Source organism: Podarcis bocagei (assembly GCF_964188305.1).
Source record: "Podarcis bocagei genome assembly, chromosome: 12".
Taxonomy (NCBI): domain Eukaryota; kingdom Metazoa; phylum Chordata; class Lepidosauria; order Squamata; family Lacertidae; genus Podarcis; species Podarcis bocagei.
The window spans coordinates 44,687,433-44,706,134 of record NC_138137.1 but is presented as its reverse complement, the minus strand read 5'-3'; positions in this window follow the sequence as shown (position 1 = coordinate 44,706,134).

Below are 18,702 nucleotides of genomic sequence, written 5' to 3'. Positions count from 1 at the left end.
TGTGTGTGTGTTTGTGTTGTGGATCCAATATGGTTTTAGGTATCAAAAATATTAATTCACTTTGCAATGCACATTGAAAAGCTGCTAAAAATGACTTTAAGTCATTTAGGTTGCAAGACAGGCAACATTCATAACGGAAATTGCTACTACAGATTTGCTGGGAGGAAAACCCTAGAGCCAAACCCTTTATCTATTTAAATAATAATAATAATAATAATAATAATAATAATAATAATAATAATAATGCAAGAATAAGAAAAGGGGTTCTTCCTTTTGTCTGCCAAGACCTCATGTTCTTCTATGCAATTTCAGGACCATTATCCTGTCAACAACTCATTTGTCTCTGCTGCACACTTGAAGCAATGGCCTCCCTTGAGAAAGATGAATGAGTCCCAAAGGAAAGTCTTAGCCAATCCCATCCAATGAATGAAGTTTAGCTCTCCGTCACATTCCCTCAGAAGACTTGCTGTTGCTAAACAAAGGTTCAACTCACCCATTCACCAGCAAACCCATACAGATGCTGGGACCACTTGAGAGTTGCCCCTTCTGAAGGTAGGAGAACATTCAAGGACTCGCACACACTTCAAACACTTCTAGCATTTCTACAGTTCAGAAGTGCAATGTTGCCATCTCTTTCCCTCCATGCCACAAGTTATGACCATTAAATATTGGCCCATTGGCAGACCAACCCTGTGGTACAAAGATGTCTACAGGTGTGACATGAAGACTGGCAACATCAACCCCTCCATGTGGGAATCGCTTGCAGACGACTATAGTGCCTGGAGACAGGGAGTCAGGTCATGTATTCACATCAGTGACCAGAGGAGGAAAGACTACTGGGAGGAGTACACAGAGAAGAAATGCCATGGTGCATTTGCAGCAGCACAATCAGACACCTTCATCTGCCTCAGCTGCCAACAAAACATGTCTCTCTCATATTGGTCTCTGCAGCAAGAGTTACAACTCTTCAACAGTTTGGCATCACCTCTAAAAGTGCACTCCTCCATGGTCTGCTGTGACAGACAAATATTAAACTGGTTTGATAGCCATTCCTTCACCCCACAAGCCTATGGAGCTATTGTTCTCTTAAGAGTCTAGAGGTGTCATTCATTGGAAGTGCACCCAGGACCATCTGATTTGAGGGGCCAATAAGGATGGTGTTTAGAACTTCTGCTCCAAGCTGCATTTCTGATTCTGAATGGGCCAACTGAAGCATTTGAATTTCCCCTCTTCTTGAGGTGTTGTCTCCCTGCATAGAAACTGCCCAGTTTACTTTGTTTTTCATGCCAACATCAGAGAGATGGAGAGGCTTGTCTGGTGGGGCAACCATCTGAATTTCCCAGCAGCTGTGTGACTATTGCTTACCAAAAAGAAATTTAGGATGCTGTTGTGTGAACTTAAGGATGCTACTGAAAATTGCCTTTGGAAAATTTGAGTCTAATGTGTACCTGTAGTGATCTGATCGTCAATGAAATATAGAAACTCATGTATCTGAAGAAGTGTGCATGCACACGAAAGCTTATTCCTAAAACTACTCAGTTGGTCTCTAAGGTGCTACATTGTAATTTTTAAATTCTTTTGGAAGGATTCTTTTAAAGACTTTCTTAGATCATAAAACTTTTTTGAAGATTTGAGATTTGAAGATTTTGAAGATTTGAGTCTTTTAAGGGAGTTTTTAGGTTTTTAAGAAGAGTCTTTTTAAGTATCTTTTTAAATAATTGTTTTTATTTATTTTGACTACGGCAGACCAACTTGAATCTAGAAACTCATGTGTTTTGGTTTGCATATATATATATATATATATATATATATATATAGGTTTTGGTGTCTTCGGGTGTCTTCCCGTGTAAGAGTTGGGGTGTCTAGGCGACGTTTCGACGAGGTCTCACTCGTCATCTTCAGGCTGGTGCTTTCGGCTTCTTGTTACTAGAACAAGAAGTAACAAGAAGCCGAAAGCACCAGCCTGAAGATGACGAGTGAGACCTCGTCGAAACGTCGCCTAGACACCCCAACTCTTACACGGGAAGACACCCGAAGACACCAAAACCTACATTCCTGTACCCGTGAAAATCTACGAAAGCATATATATATATATATATATATATAGGCTAACCCTGTATTTTAATGGTGTATTTATGTGCATTGTGTATAGTATGGGTAGGATGCATATTTCTTTGTTATGATTGAAATGACCATGATGGTTGCAACAACAAATAAACCAACAGAAACATGTGTGCCTAGTAGGAACCAGGCCCTAGAGCAGGCATGGCCAAACTTGGCCCTCCAGTTGTTCTGGGACTACAATTCCCATCCCTGACCACTGGTCCTGTTTGCTAGGGATTATGGGAGTTGTAGTCCCAAAACAGCTGGAGGGCCATGCCTGCCCTACAGCAATGAGAAACCCTGATGTGATTTGTGTGTGTGTGAATCCTACTGATTCTGTTTTGCTCAAAGTCATAATTCCAACCGATATTTTGTCCAGGCAGAATCTTCCAAATTCACCTCTTATTTCATTTCAGGCCATGTTCTGAGTCAAGTATAACAATAATTGAGTGAATGAGAGATTGACCTGGCAGGGAACAGAATGAGACATCACTGCCATACATGCTAATACCATTTGCTAGGTACTGGATGCTGTGGGACAGATGCAACTCACTGGTCCTGCTAGTTGAAGCTCATGCAAAGACTTCTGCTAGTGCAAGAGGGCTTCCCCACCTCTCCTCTCCCCATGCATCACCTCACACACAAATTGGCTCAGGTATGTTGGCGAGGGGAGAACCCCCAGAAAGTGTGCAAAGGGAGAAGAGGGAAGATCATTCTGTCAGGCAAGCAGAAACATTTATGGCAGCACAATATTGATTTCCTCCCAGTGGAAATGCCAGCCGCTGCTTTGTTTGTAATACCCCAACTCCTGAAATGTACAGGCATAGCACACTAAATACCAGTGTGACTGTAATTAATTCCCCCCGTATTTCTTTTGCTTTCGAAGCCCCCCCCCCAACTTTACAACTCACCATATGATTAAGGAAGAACAAATATGCTGTTCTTCACTGCTTGTGTGATTTATTGACTATTGTGCTCTAAATACTTCCCAATTATTTCCAAAGGCAATAAAGTAGCAGGCGAAAAAGCAAGAACAAATGTGTGATTTAAAATGGCAAAAGGCAGTTGTTGACTCTCAAAACAAGGGGGGGGGGAATCAATATTAATACTGTATTTCTTCATGACATTTCAAGGTTTCCAGACTAGGTGCAAAGGGGTCTTTCTTATTACTGGATGCTGCATTAGTCCAAAGGGATTAGCCTAATGCATGAGGGGATATTTATATGGTGCAAAGAATAAAATAGTCTTTCAGATTCCAGGCTACTCTTTTGGTGTATTTACTTTTATAGTCTCATCGACCGAGTCAAAATACATTAACTTACTGACTCATTACCTACAGCCGAATGTGCTACTATAGCTGTTAAAAAGGCACAGTCAGTGACACTATTCTCTAAATTTGGCACAGACCAGTCAGCTACTTTTGATTTGCCTGATACATGCCAACAAGACTATACTGCAGGCAACTGAACACAGAGAAGGTTGAAAGTATATGTCACAGCAGGGCTAAGACCAGAGATGGGATGGAGCACTTGGGCAGCTCGCACAGGTAGACCTTATAAAACCAGGTCACATAAACTGGGAGAGGAAGATCAGTCTTCTCCACCTGGTACCATCTGGTTGTCACTGGACTCCAGCTCCTATCATCCCACCCAGAATGGCCAATGATCAGGGGTAATGGGAGATGTGGTTCAACAACATCTAGACAACCCACACAGATTCTCCATCTCTGCATTACTTGTTTAGCCATGTGAAGAAAGAAGGAATGAAACTACCATTCCATATTCCAGAATAAGAGCATAAGACGAACCTGCTGAGTCAGGCCAGTAGTCCACCTGTAGTCTACATGAGATGGCTGAAGTCAGAACACTGGTCCATTTAGCCCTGTATCGTCTACCCTGGCTGGCAGCAGCTTTCCAGATTTTCATACTGGGTGCTCTCCCAATGCCGGGGATTCAACCTGGGAGTTTAAGCATGCAAAGCAGATGCAGTACCATTGAGCTATGGGCATGTTGAAAATATCTGGTCTTTGTTTCTTCTTTAGGTGAGTAATACCCTTCTTGCCTCTGAAACAAGTTGGAGGCATTTTGAAGGTGTTTGGGAAAAGGGCTTTGATAGGGGTAAGCTTTCATTTATGAGTTTTGTGTGCCTAAATAAGCCGGGTATACACTCTCTTGCCTGTGCTTGCCTGCTGTTTGCCCTAATACACTTTGCCTAGGCAAAATAACTTCCACAAGCATTCCTCCTTGAAAATCAGGTTTTGATTAAAATTCTTCAAATTAGAGTAGCCCATGCCAAATTTGATCTGATCGTTAGCTTAACAAGGTTTTCCCCTCCCTCCCCTCCCTCCTCTCATGACAATCTTATTTATTTTAAATTACCACTGCTAAATCTATTGGATTGCTCTTTCTATGTTTCCCTTAATTAATGATTGCCAGAGAAAATATTGTTGCTGTTGCAGGCTGAATAGCACTGATGGTATCAATGTCCCAGCCACCTGTCACATCTGCCAAAAAGGCAGAGTGAAAGTTAAGTCTGAAATACCGAGGTATATTATAATGAAGACTTAGGGGAGAGGAAGGAAGGGAGAGATGAGTGCTGCCACTTCTAAACTTCTGTTTCAGCCATGGTGCAATTGATGCCTATAAGTAGGTGTAGCTGTCAACTAGTATTCTGGGAATAACTTTATTACCTGTGGGATTCATGAGCTCCAGCCAAAAATATATCTATATCTATATCATCTATATATCTATATCTATATCATCTATCTCTATCTCTATCTCTATCTCTATCTCTATCTCTATCTCTATCTCTCTCTATCTCTATCTCTATCTCTATCTCTATCTCTATCTCTATCTCTATCTCTATCTCTATCTCTGTATCTATTTTTCTTTCTTTCTTTTTTAAAAAAATATTATCTGAACTTGGAATACACCTGGGAGACATTTATAGACAATGATGGAAATGCCCACCGAAAAATAAGGGATAGAATCACAGAATTGCCTGCAATGTGGTAATCCAAGGATGTATATGGATATATGATTATTGCAGAGGTCAGCAGTGTGGTGCCCGTGGGCATGAAGGCATCTGTAAAGGCCTTTCCTTGTGCTCTCAGTCTCCTCTCCCTCTTCTCTGGCCTGTACTCTGAGTTGTTGTTTTTGTCATCTCAGTACACTAGATCACAAGAGGGATTGATTACTAGACAGAACTGTCAGCAGCACCTATTATTATTAGTAATAGTAGTAGTATCCCACCCATCTGATTGGGTTGCCCCAACCACTCTGGATGGCTTCCAACATACTGTCATATCTTGATTTTCAATCAGCTTAGTTCTCAAACGTTTTGGCTCCCAAACACCGCAAACCCAGAAGTGACTGTTCCAGTTTGCGAACTATTTTTGGAAGCCGAACGTCTGACGGGGCTTCTGTGGCTTCCAATTGGCTGCAGGAGCTTCCTGCAGCCAATCAGAAGCTGCACTTTGGTTTCCGAACATTTTGAAAGTCAAACAGACTTCTGGAACAGATTCTGTTCGACTTCCAAGGTACAACTGTATATTTAAAAATGATAAAATATGAAACCTTAAAAAGCTTTCCTATTCAGGACTGCATTCAGATGTCTTCTAAAGGTTATACATCTGATCAGAGGGCGTTCCACAGGGTGGGTGTCACTCCAGAGAAGGCCCTCTGCATGGTACCCTATAGCTTCACTTCTCTCAGTGAGGGAACTGCCAGAAGGCCCTCGGTGCTGGATCTCAGTTCCCAGAATCCTTTGAGAGAAGCCATGACTGCATAAAATGGTATGATACTGATTGGAATGCATAGATGGGGCCCAAGTCAGGAGTGGGGAACCTGTTGTCCTCTGCATGTGGTTCGAAGGAGCGGCTCAGAATTGAAACAGACAGACTTGGCATGGGGTGGACTCTCTTTTCTATTAGTAGCTTTTAAGAAGAGGGCACCTATGAAAGATGCTGTAGCAGTGGGTTTATTGCATCGCCAGGTGTTTGGGCTTGATGGTCCCTTCCAATTCTGATTCTATGGTTTTCAAGGCACTATTCTTCACAAGGTATGGTAACTGTTGCCTTTTAGGGGTTGTGTTGGGGGGTCATTACCAGGGATGGGGAACCTGTGGTTCACTGGATATTATTGGTACTCGCATCAGTCCAATGGTCTGGATGTCTAACAGTCAGGGATAATGAGTGTTGCAGTCCTACCACATCTGGAGGGACACAATTTCCCCCATCCTTGGTGTATATGATATATATGGTATATAGTCAAACTTGCAGCAGCCCGTCTCCTTTGCCAATTAATTAAATACTGCTAGGTAAGTCAGATCTATGGGAGCGGCTGGCTGCAAGCCCTATGGGTCATTCATGAGCCCCAGGATGGGGGAAAGCAGTTCTGGGGCCAAGAACAGGGCTGGAATGTTGCTTTTACAGCTACGTTTCAAGCTAGCATTTGTGCTGCCAAAGCCAATTTATAGTATTGAGCTGCCAGTTAAGTGGCTCTTTATTCCATTTTTATTGCTCCCATCAATCAGTGGTTCCCTTCCTCAAAAATATAGGGTTCCAAAGGGATAATGGTTCTCCTGTGCTATCATGGTGGAAGCAGGCTGGCTGTGACTATATTAATCACTATCTTTGGCACTATATTTCCTTCCCCTTCATGACTTGACTGCGCCTCTCCTTCCCTTTCTGCTGCTATCCCTGAAAATCTGAACCTTGATTTTATATTTCCTCTGTGCAGCTAAAGGCAAGAGAAGTATTTAATAATTCTACCATATGGATTCCCCATAGTCCACCCCAGGTAAATGAGCTGTACAAAATGATACATCTACCTTATTCAAATTCCTTCTGTTTAACTTCCAGAATAGTATTCCCTCACCTACTCCCCTACACAGGCTTATGCTTTTCTATCACTCACTGATTTTTTTCTTCTTCTCTAAAGGAGGAATTGGATTAATATTTGGCCATAACTCCTTCAGCTGAATTTAAAGCAGATATCTGGCAAAATCTCTTTTTTAAAAAAAAGAAAAGAAAGAAATCTTATTTTACAGTCTGAAGCAGCACACTAATACCTTTCTCGTTGATCGGGTGGTAAAAAAAACACCAAAACATTTCTGCAGCATATTAATAGTTTTGAAAATTTCCCTTCCAATTAATCTACCGTTGTGAAAACTTTAGACTAGGATAACAGAGAATATCTTTCTTGTGAGTTTATAGCAACAGTTTAGAATGATCCCGTATTTTTAACAGAAGGATCTAGGCTTAATTTTGAAATATGCATGGACATTGCCAAGTATTCCAGTTGCAACAACATAAATCTTCCACTGGATCAAAAAGCCCCTTCCACCAGTGGAGAGAGTGTGCTCTTGCCTATGCCAAGATCAAAACAGTGAGATCATGCATTGTGCCCACATAGCCACAATTTTGCTGCCACCTTGCCTCACCCCAGCCCCATCTGGATCATCTGCAGAATGCCAATGTTGGCTCCATGACTCTCCCACAGCATACAGCCCTCTACTGAGGGCATGTAGAGAAATGGCAACCACACAAGTGTAGCGCTTCCATAGGACTCCCCTGGAACATTTTGGCAGCCCAAGTCCTGCTCCATTCAAATTGTTGGTTTTGACCTTTAAATTGAAATTGAAATACTTTATTGTCACTTGTACAACTTGTATACAGTGAGATTACACGGGCACCCCCACTCAGCTTTCTTAGTCTTAATTTCCCTCGTTTACTGATGCACACCCACCAAACCCAAAAGTCAGTTGCCCTGTTGTTATCTTTTCATTCAGCAACCTAACAGCCCACGGATAGAAGCTGTTCTTTACCCTGTTGGTGCAACTAACCATGTTCCTATATTTTCTGCTTGAAGGCAGGAGATTAAGAAAGTGCCGGCCAGGGTGTGAATCATCCCTGAGAATTTTCCTCACTCTCCTGAGGCAACGTTCTTCTGCTATTTATATTTATATATAAAGCCCCATATGCCTAAGGACCGGAATACCTCAAGGACCACCTCTCCCCATATGGACCAGCCAGACCTCCAGTATTTATCAGAGGCCCTTCTCTGTGTGCCCAACCCAAGGGAGATAGTACAAAGGGTGGCCACACAAGAACAGACCTTCTCAATGGCAGCTCCCCACCCCCATCAATGGAACACTTTTTCCTTGTCAGTCTTTGGGACAAGACAATTTTGTTTACCTAGGCCTTTGGTAAGTATGTTGATGCATACAGACATGTCCATCTTTTAGCAGGATGGGTAGGATCTGTCCTTATTCATATGTTACCGGATGAACATTTTATGCATTTTGTACTGTTCATTGTTTTAATTTTTTTCCTCCTGGTTTTAAATTGCTTTCGTGTGTTGTATTTTACTTTGCAAAAGGTGGAGTGGCTGAGGCATGATGCAATACGGCAGAGGTATCTTCTTCTTCTTCTTCTTCTTCTTCTTCTTCTTCTTCTTCTTCAACAATCACTTGTAGTCAAGTAAGATTGTCTTCCATAAACACAGTTTTAAAAGTGAGTCTGTAAGTGACTGTGGAGGCTAATTCTGGTTCCACATGTCCTTCCACAGTGGTGACATAGGTTTCCGGGTGGGAGTTGATCATGGTGAGGGTTTGCCAAGCGTGCCTACCTCTTAATGCATTACACTCTTTCGTCCTGAGCTTGAGCATCTTCAAAACTCATGACACCTTTGGTAAAGGCTGTATCTAATGTGCCACTTGCCACAGGTTGTTCAGCCACAACTACCAAAATCCCTGACTGTCGGCTGTGCTGGCTGGGACCGACAGGAGTTGGAGTCCAACAACATCTGTCAGGTGCCACACTTACTATCCCTGTCATAAAGGGAAATTCAGATTTGGATAGGATTTAGGGCAGTGTCAAGAAGGGCACCTCCCCAAAGCCCAGTAAGTGCTTGCTTAACTTTTGGAAGCACACAGGGTCTCCCGCCTTCTTCCCAAAGCAGCACACCTGAAGTTGATGCCATGAAGACTGGGGGGAGGGCATCACTCAGGGGAGCATATTACCAAGGTCTGCCTTTGGGGCAGGAACTAAAGAAAACAGGGAGAAAGCGCTTTTGCGGGGGATGCTAGTACCAGGGAACTGCTATAGAGAATTGTTCCTACTGTGTTAGAAATGTATTTGAGCATATTGTGCTATTGTGCGGTTTTTTTGCCATTCTGATGCCTTGGGGTAATGAGAGGCATTAAAAAAAAGCAATAAATAAATTGTTCTAGGGCACAGCCCACAAGCAAAGGACATGATTCAGCAACCTTGCAGAAGGTAAGGAGATCTAGATCTAATGAGTGCCTGGACATGCAAGCTGCCCTGAGTTCCCTGGTGGAAGAATGGTAAGGTATGAAATAAGTAAATACATAGAAGCTTTAAAAAAGAAAATAATAATTATTATTATTATTATTATTATTATTATTATTATTATTATTATTATTAATTTGTACCCCGCCCATCTGGCTGGGTTTCCCCAGCCACACTGGGAGGCTTTCAACAAAGATTAAAAATACATTAAAATGTCACACATTAAAAACTTCCCTGAACAGATGTCTTCTAAATGAATGAATACAACTTGCATGAACTGGTTGTTGACAGTGCTCTTTAGGTCAGGCAATAGTGATCCACTCCCTGCCCTGACCCTCTCACTTCATCTACAACAGGATGTGCTAGACTACAACTCCCGTCACCTGTGGCTATTGACCATGCTGGATAGGGCTGATGGAGCTTAGAGTCCAATGATATTTCTGAGCGACACGTTTCATTTTCTTCAGTATTTTTAGATGCACAAAGGATGACAGCACACGTATACAAAATAACAAGCCAGAAAACAGGGGCAAGTCGAAAAATTCTCTCACAGGTTTTGCTGTCAATCACTGAATAGATTCATAGTAGAAGGGAAGAAGAAAAATGCACAAACTTAAGACGTGTCTGGTTTAAGTCGCCTGTGGCTTAATAAGAGCACTTTTGTTTCTCTTTGGAAGATTCACATATCATATGGTTTGATGCAAATCCCAGCCAAGTTGATCGAAGAGCAGGCTGGCAGGTTTGGAAGTACAAGTTCGCAATATTTTGGCTTGCATGAGCAATGCATTATGCTGCTCTGAATGGAGCCTTAAGTCGTTTTCTATACCCAGACAATTCTGCATATCTGATTACAGCATTAGGGTAAAAAGGGTTCAGCTGTCCAGAAGGTTTTGCAATTTGATGATATCATAACCAGGGTGTTATTAAATCTCGCAGCAGCTGGAGTTTTGATTCCAGGCTTGCAGTGATCCCATTGAGATATTTGGTAAGGATGGATTTCCGGCATGTCTCCATTAAAATGAAAAATAAAAAATGCAAAGAACATTGTTCATGAAACTTCAGTGTCAGCATAACTTTACCGTGACTTTAATAAGGAACCTACATTTTAGTCTTATTCAATTAGCTTTAAGAACTGTTCCATAAAATTAAATCCAGTTATGTACTTTAGGTTAATTTACTTTGCTATGTATATTTTTAGCTACAGCATCTTTCAGGAAGTAATGCAAAATCATGATTTAGCACATTTTCTTTTAATGAATGTTACACAATTTAAAATTGAAATAATGATAATGATAGAGAAGTCCATGATTCAGAGTGTGTATATATAATATAATAATATTTTATACATAAAATAACTATAATTCTCTCTCTCTCTCTCTCTCTCTCTCTCTCTCTCTCTCTCTCTCTCTCTCTGTGTGTGTGTGTGTGTGTGTGTGTGTGTGTGTGTACGGAGATAAAAGGGGAAAGAGTTTAAGCACTTACTTTACTTATACAAAAATGAATATCTCATATTTTTTCCTCTTAAAGGAGACTCTCGAAGTCTCTAAGGAACTATGAATATGAACGCAAAAATAAAATTAATGTAGTTGTATCATAAAAACAATTAAACAAATGCCGACATAATTATGAACTAAAATGCACCATTTAAAAAGCGGGGACACAGAGCCTTGTGAACAGAATCAGTGCTTCTCAGTCAACAGTGGTCAAGTCTCCAAGACCTTCTGAAGTCTTTTGTATCTGCAGCTCATTAGTGCTAAAAGAATATTATTCTTCATTCCAGCTCTTCTGTACCCCTGAGTGAGCACCTGGTTTATTTGCCTACTTGGGGAATCTAAGGTAGAATCGTGTGCAAACCTGTAAGATAACATTGCTTGGAGCTGGAACAAGTCTACTGTAGCCTCAAGGATAACCAAACAAAATCACACTATCTAATAAGATCTGTTAGTGCCACTCCTTTATACAGCAGTTTCTCTCTCTCAAATAGTATGAGCAACAGGTAATTATGCACCAGATCCTAGAAGAATGGGACTTTTCTCCTGTTACCCCACATTAATATGCTATTTTTGGAGCTTTCTTTCTATTGCCTTTTCCCTGAGGGGCTGTGCAATTTCAAACTTTTAAGTCAAGAGTTCTAGCAATTAAATGAACATAGTTCCTACACGAGATTCCTTGCTTCTTTGTTCCAAAGCACAAGATGCACTTGGCCCCGTAATGATCAACATCAACATGTAAAAGTTTATTGTTGCTGTGATTGGTGGTCAGTTTTTGATGACAATTCAAAGCATAGATGAAGTTGGCATAACCTGAAATATTTTCATTTAGGAGTAGCTGCTTTCAGCTGCAAATACTTAGTAAAGAAATACATCCAACTGAATTCAGTGGTACCTGTTTCCCAAGGAATTATGTTTAGGTTTGGCTGTAAAGAATATGACATGGAAGGCTTGGAGGACTCAGTAGTGAGGAAGATGGAAGTTCTTCTTCATTTACTTTCTTTAACAACAACACTCCAGGCCCAGAGCACCCCTTAGATTACTCAGAGACAATGATGGGCAACTCTGTCAATATTGGTTTCCCTTAGCTTCTAATTTTTCCAGTTGTAAGTCTCTTTTCCCTCCATATTTCCACCTCAGGTTGCCTTTTTAAAAATAAAAATAGAAAAGGCTCATGAAAATCCATCAGTATTTTAGTGTTCTCTCCCAACACACACACATTTTTGTATACAAACTTGCTTAATATACACATTTCTGCAAAGGAAATATATTTCCACGAACGGAATACATTTTGTATGTCGTTTTCACGAACATGTACACTTTTATGCACACATAAGTAACGTGTACAAAAACACATACACTAAGGTAGTCTGGGAAATGGCATTGCTAAAACTCAGAAAAGTATGGATTTCAAAGGATGGTTGTGTTTCAGTTAGTGTGTTGTTTCAGAAAGGACAGATTAGTTAGGTTCACCTTTAAATGGGAACTAAATTGAATTTCTCCCCTAGCCCTAGCCACACCCTTCCCTCATTTTGTGAGTAGGAAGTCCCGTCCCTTCCTCTTCCTGCTCCCATCACTTTTAATCTACACATATCCCCACAGAAAGCATCACTTTTTCTGCAGAAATCTGGACATCCAAACATGCAGAAGGGTTGTTGGGAGAACTCTGACCTCTGACCAGCAGCTGAGCAAGCCGATTGGGTGCCTGGGGCAGCATATGTGTCCTGCGCCCAGGAGCGGGGCCAGCCACCTGTGGGGCAGGGCGAGCCGGGGCAGGTCACCTCCGAGGAGTGTGCCTGGCTCCTCCCACTCAGCTGCCCTACAGCTGGGGGGGAGGCAGCAGGAGGACCATTTAGGGCAGCGCAGGACCTGCAGGTGCCCAAGCCACTGCGTCACTCCCAGGAGACATGTGGCTCAGGTGCGCTGCAGGCCCCACGGTGAGTGCTGCCCGGCGTTTTGTCACCCCCCTCAGTGGTGACATCCAGGGCAGACTGCCCCCACTGCACCCCCCTCTTCCTCCGTCCCTGCCTCTGACCTTGGGGTCACAGGTCACAGAAGGTGGTGCCCTGCGGTATACTGTATTCTCCATTCCGTAGTGCAATTTTTACTTGTCACTCCTAATACAGGCCTAGAATATGCTGGCATTAAAATGAGTTTCTCCTCTTCTACTTCTTCACTTGAGAAGTTGACCACTTAGCAAAGCAATATATGCTGAGAACAATCAATCGTGCCCTGCCATTATGCAGGGAAGCCATCCTAATCTGTATTCTCATTTTCATTTTATTTTTGTGGGCAATTCTTCCTGTTTCAGATGTTTACTTGCAACCAGACAATATCCCCCTCCTTAATGATTTTGGCACCTCCAAGACCTCTGCTCCGGTTTGTCCATTGGCTTCCTGTCAGGTCTTGGATTGATTTCATCTAGTTCCTTATTGACTTTTAAGGCATTGTGTGTTTTAGACCTTTCCCACACTGCTAAACTGCACCTTCCCTGCAGGCTAGTGTGTGCTGCAATCGACCTTGTTGTGGACTCGGTGGGTTTCTGTGCAGGACTTTTGTTTCAAGGGCATTTCCTTGTTAAATATAAAAATACCACAACCCCTAGAATCCTGTCATTCTTGACATCTGGATGGCTAGCTCCTCTTGGACTCAAGTGTCTTTCCTTCTTTTTAAAGTTCTTTTCTCCGCTTCACACCTTCTGATGGTGATACATTCACACTGAGGCTCAAATTATGCTTTTAGTGCTGTTGTTTAGACGTGGAATTGTTCCATGTCACACCTGCTCAGTTTTAAATGAGTAGCCAAAGCACTCAAGAGGGACTGTCCATAAAGCATTTTTTTTTTTTTGCATTCTTTTCTATTTTGAAAAGGCTTTTCAAAAAAAAGAGCAAAGTGCCATTCTAAGGTTGGAGCTGACTTCTTTGTTGGAGCATTGAATTGCCATTGTATAATTCCTTTTCGGGCCGACCAAAAGAAGATACACAGAAGAGAGATTGAAATCCAGGTATCTCATTGTTGGAGTTCCATTGGGGTTGCACCAGGACAAGTATACACATAGAGAGTTGTTCTCATAGACTTATTTCAGGATTATTCAGACTGTTTGGCTTTGAGATACTGCATATAAGTTAAATAAGCAGGGAGACAATATACAGCCTTGTCGTACTCCTTTCCCAATTTTGAACCAATCAGTTGTTCTATATCCAGTTCTAACTGTAGCTTCTTGTCCCACATATAGATTTCTCAGGAGACAGATGAGGTGATCAGGCACTCCCATTTCTTTAAGAACTTGCCATAGTTTGCTGTGGTTGACACAGTCAAAGGCTTTTGCATAGTCAATGAAGCAAAAGTAGATGTCTTTCTGGAACTCTCTAGCTTTCGCCATAATCCAGCGCATGTTTGCAATTTGGTCTCTGGTTCCTCTGTCTCTTCTAAATCCAGCTTGCACTTCTGGGAGTTCTCAGTCCACATACTGCTTGAGCCTGCCTTGTAGAATTTTAAGCATAACCTTGCTAGCATGTGAAATTGTGCGGTAGTTGGAGCATTCTTTGGCACTGGCCTTCTTTGGGATTGGGACTCCAATACTTTGGCCACCTCATGAGAAGAGAAGACTCCCTGGAAAAGACCCTGAAGTTGGGGAAGATGGAGGGCACAAGGAGAAGGGGACGACAGAGGACGAGATGGCTGGACAGTGTTCTCGATGAGTTTGACCAAACTGCAGGAGGCAGTGGAATACAGGAGTGCCTGGCGTGCTCTGGTCCACGGGGTCACGAAGATTCAGACACGACTAAACAACAACAACATATTATTTAAGATTTCATGTTTTAGATGGTGTTGAAATGCTGCACATTATTGTTAATGAATTTTGTAAACCACATGCAGAGTTGTTTAGTTTGTGATTTATCTCTCTTTTCTATTTTGTCAACATTTGTGTCTCTATCATAGGCCTACTTGCAAGTTGAGGGAGGGCCCCCCTCCCCCACCCATTTGTCATCTCGCACAGAGCCCCTTCCTTTGTTCCCTCAATGACCTAGGCTAGGCTATCACCTCACCAGGAAGCTAGCTTGGCTTTTCCAAGAATTGGAAGGGGGCCAAGCATTCAGCCTACCTCCTGAAAAACTCATAGCAATATGAATATGGATGTATAAGAATCACGATGAAAAAATATGTCACTGAGTTGTCAGCAACACACCTATTGACATATTAGAGACATACTGTATATCAAATTTATAACTCTGCGGAACAAAATGCAGTTGAGAGGAAGGAACTCGATCCTACATAGGAACTGTTTCTCTGGAACAGAAATTCAGCAAATAAAAAGTGAAACTGTGGAGCAGGTCCAAACGTGTGAGGTAGCCACTGGTGTCTGTGAAAACATAACAGCAGAATATCGGAACAGTAGTAATAGGAAACAGCTATGCAGAGTCTGCATGTATCTGTTTATGTTTCTCAAGAGGACTAGCCTGAGTTTAACAACATTAGAGACACCTTTTTAATATAAATATGTCCATATGTATGCATATATGTCAGGGGTTCAGGAGCAGAGGCGAGGGCAAGGGAGGAAACAGAGAGCGAGGGGGAGGAGTCCGAAGGAAAGATGAGCGATGACGATGACCCGAGATCTCCGAGTCTTTCCAGTGAATCGGAAGATTCACAGAAAGGAGCGCCAGTGGCCAGAGCGAGGGGGGAGATTAAGGGGACACCCCAGGAAAAAGGGACAAAAGGGGGTTCAGAGAGCAGCAGTGGGAAATCGGGGCCAACGTCCCCAACAGAGTGCAGTGGGGAGGAAGGGCGCCAGGTATCGGGATCCGGCGGCTCGCCGCAGGGGGGAGGGCATGAGTCAGGAGTGGCCACACCTCCATCGGGGAGCGAAGGAACGGTCAAGCGGAAAGTGAGAGGTTGGGCGCGCGCGCCAAGTTCAAATGCACAGGAAGGCGGCAGAGTAAGCAGCCCGGAAAGGGAGCCAGGTCCTAAAGCCCGCCGCAAGGAGACAGAAGGGTCCGGGGGGTCAGCGTCAGAAGAGTCCAGGAAGGAAGAGACCACGGGGGGCAGAGGGACCCAGAGAAGGAGGGGAAGGCGGAAAAGGTGGAGTAAGGCGAGGTTATTAAGTTGGTGTACAGGAGGCGGGGACTCAGACGGAGCTTCGCCGGTCTAGCTGATAAGACGTAGGGCTGCATGCGGCTGTTTGAAATTGGAAACTGTAACTCAATAAAGACTTTTATAAAGTGAACGCTGGCTAGCGTGATCCTCTGTGAGCTAGGATCTGGAAGCAGCCCTGACAATATACGATTGTGCTTTTAGGACCTAATTCATCTAAAGTGTGTGTCATTGAATTCTGAAATAGTGAAATGCAAATTACATCATCATCTTACAAATGCTTCCAAAACTGAGTGGGAAATCACCTAACAGTATACTTCAATGCTGTCATAGCTAATAAATCTACAGGTTTGTATCTGGAGAATAATAAAATAGGGGTCCATGTCTGTTGTTGTCAACACAGGAACTGGCCACAAACCAAGACTGCTTAAGAGACTTTATGCTCAGAGTGATTAAAATTGTCACCTGGTGGCATATATAAGTTTTCACCAAGAAACAGTTTTCAATAACTCTATAATTAGGAATGTATTAGCTGCAGAAGTAATTTTGTGACATCACTTACAATTTCCTTGATCCACAGAATCAGATGTTGATGCAGTTGAAAGTGTATGCAGAATGAAATATAGAGACCAAAATATGTGGGAGAAATAATGGCAATAGGGTAATTTCAAAATAGGAGATAAGAAAGAGTGGGAAACAAAAAAGGAGGACGACGACGACGAAGACAAGGGGGATGGAGATTCCAGACTAGGGATGTTGGAGAATTCCAATGAAAAAAGAATAGGAGCAGAAAATGCCAATGTTTACTTATCTATCCCATGTTGGGAATGGAAATCAATTTGGGGGATGTGATTGGTATTCACTATTATTGTTTTCAGCCTGCAAATCTGACATAATTGATTACTGCCGCCCAGTGCTTTTTTTCCCTAAAAAATGTTTAGGGATACTCTCATATTCCTACTCATATTGAAATCCTGCCCCTCAATGAGGCCAAACTTAGATTCGCCAAATGTTTAGGGGTATGCATACCCCTGCGTCCACCCCCCAGAAAAAAGCAATGCTGCCGCCCAATTTTCATTTCACAGAAAAATCCTAGGAACTGTAGTTTGTTAAGGGTGTTGAGGGTTGTCAGGAGACCCATATCCCCTCACAGAGCTACAATTTCCAGAACAGTTTAACAGTCAATCCTTCTTCACAGGGAACTCCGGAAATTGTAACTCTCTGAGGGGAAAAGGGGCTCTCCCAGAATTCTTTTAGGGAAGCCATACCTGATTAGAGTGGTATCAGAGTGCTTTCCATGTATGGTCTGGGGCATTGTGGAAGATGCAAAACTGGTGGCATGGCTGCAAACATCAAGTTGTTGTTGTTGTTGTTGTTAAAATTTGTATACCACCCTTTACCTGCAGGTCTCAGGGTGGTGACAATATAAAAAACACAAAATACATAATCAAAATAAAAACAAAACAGTAGCTGCAGCTGCTGCTGCTGCTGCTACTTGCAGAGGTGGAAGGTGGGAGGAACCTTGGGAAAAGAAATAATATGTTCTACGGCCCCTGACAGTGTTTTGTTTTGTTTTAAAGTTTTTTATTAACAATTTCAACATAACAAAATACCAAAGCATGTCATATTCATTATTTCCCCCCTTTTTCCCACCTCCCCATCAAACCCGCCCTACCCCCCGAGACTTCCCTCAGCTCCTCTCTCTGATTTCTCAACACGTATTATTCTCTGCATACTGTAAAATTGTATGAATCCTTATATTATCTATCTATTATGTTAACAATCAATAAATTTGTGTATGTTTATTCAAAACCTGCCAAGGATTCCAATTCATTTTGTTGTCTTTTTAAGTAGTTTGTAAAAAGTTCCCATTCTTCTTTGAAGTCATACTGCCCCTCACAGCATTGAGCCCTGTCCCCTAGAGCCTGTTGGAGAATTTCTCCTCTCTCTGGAGGAATCTCAGTGAAATGGTCCCCCCAGTTTCTCTGCTCATAAATAGGATGGAGAATTTTGAGCATTTGTTTACGGCACAGCTCGAATGGCAGTAGATCAGCAGCTCAGCAATGTAACAGGCAACTCCTGTCTGATCATAACTAACTGCAGTTCCCTGAAGTGGCATCATAGTGTTTTACTGGGGTGCCAACTTGAATAAAATATTGTGGGGGGGGGCAGGTAAGCCCAGTCCTACATAATCAATCACAATACATGGTGCACACACACCATTTGAAGGACAATGCCCTTTAACTGTGGGGGGGGGGCAGCCCCCTCAAATATTTTATTGGGGAAGCCAAAGACACCTTGGGCCCTAGGAGTTGACTCCTATGGTGTTTTAAATGTATGGTGTGATGGTGGCTAGGAAGAAAGAGTTGTTACCTGAATGTTCAGCTTCCCACAGTCTCTCCTCATCAGTTATGCATCATGTCTCTTTGATTGTAAGCCATCAGTATAAATAAATGTAAATTGACTTGAGTGCATTGACAGCATGGGGGTGTAAACGGTAAAAGGTAAAAGATCCCTGGATGGTTAAGTCCAGTCAAAGGCAACTATAGGGTTGCGGCGCTCATTTCACTTCAGGTCAAGGGAGCCGGCGTTTGTCCACAGACAGCTTTCTGGGTCATGTGGCCAGCATGACTAAACCACTTCTCACACAACGGAACACCATGGCAGAAGCCAGAGCGCACAGAAATGCTGCTTACCTTTCTG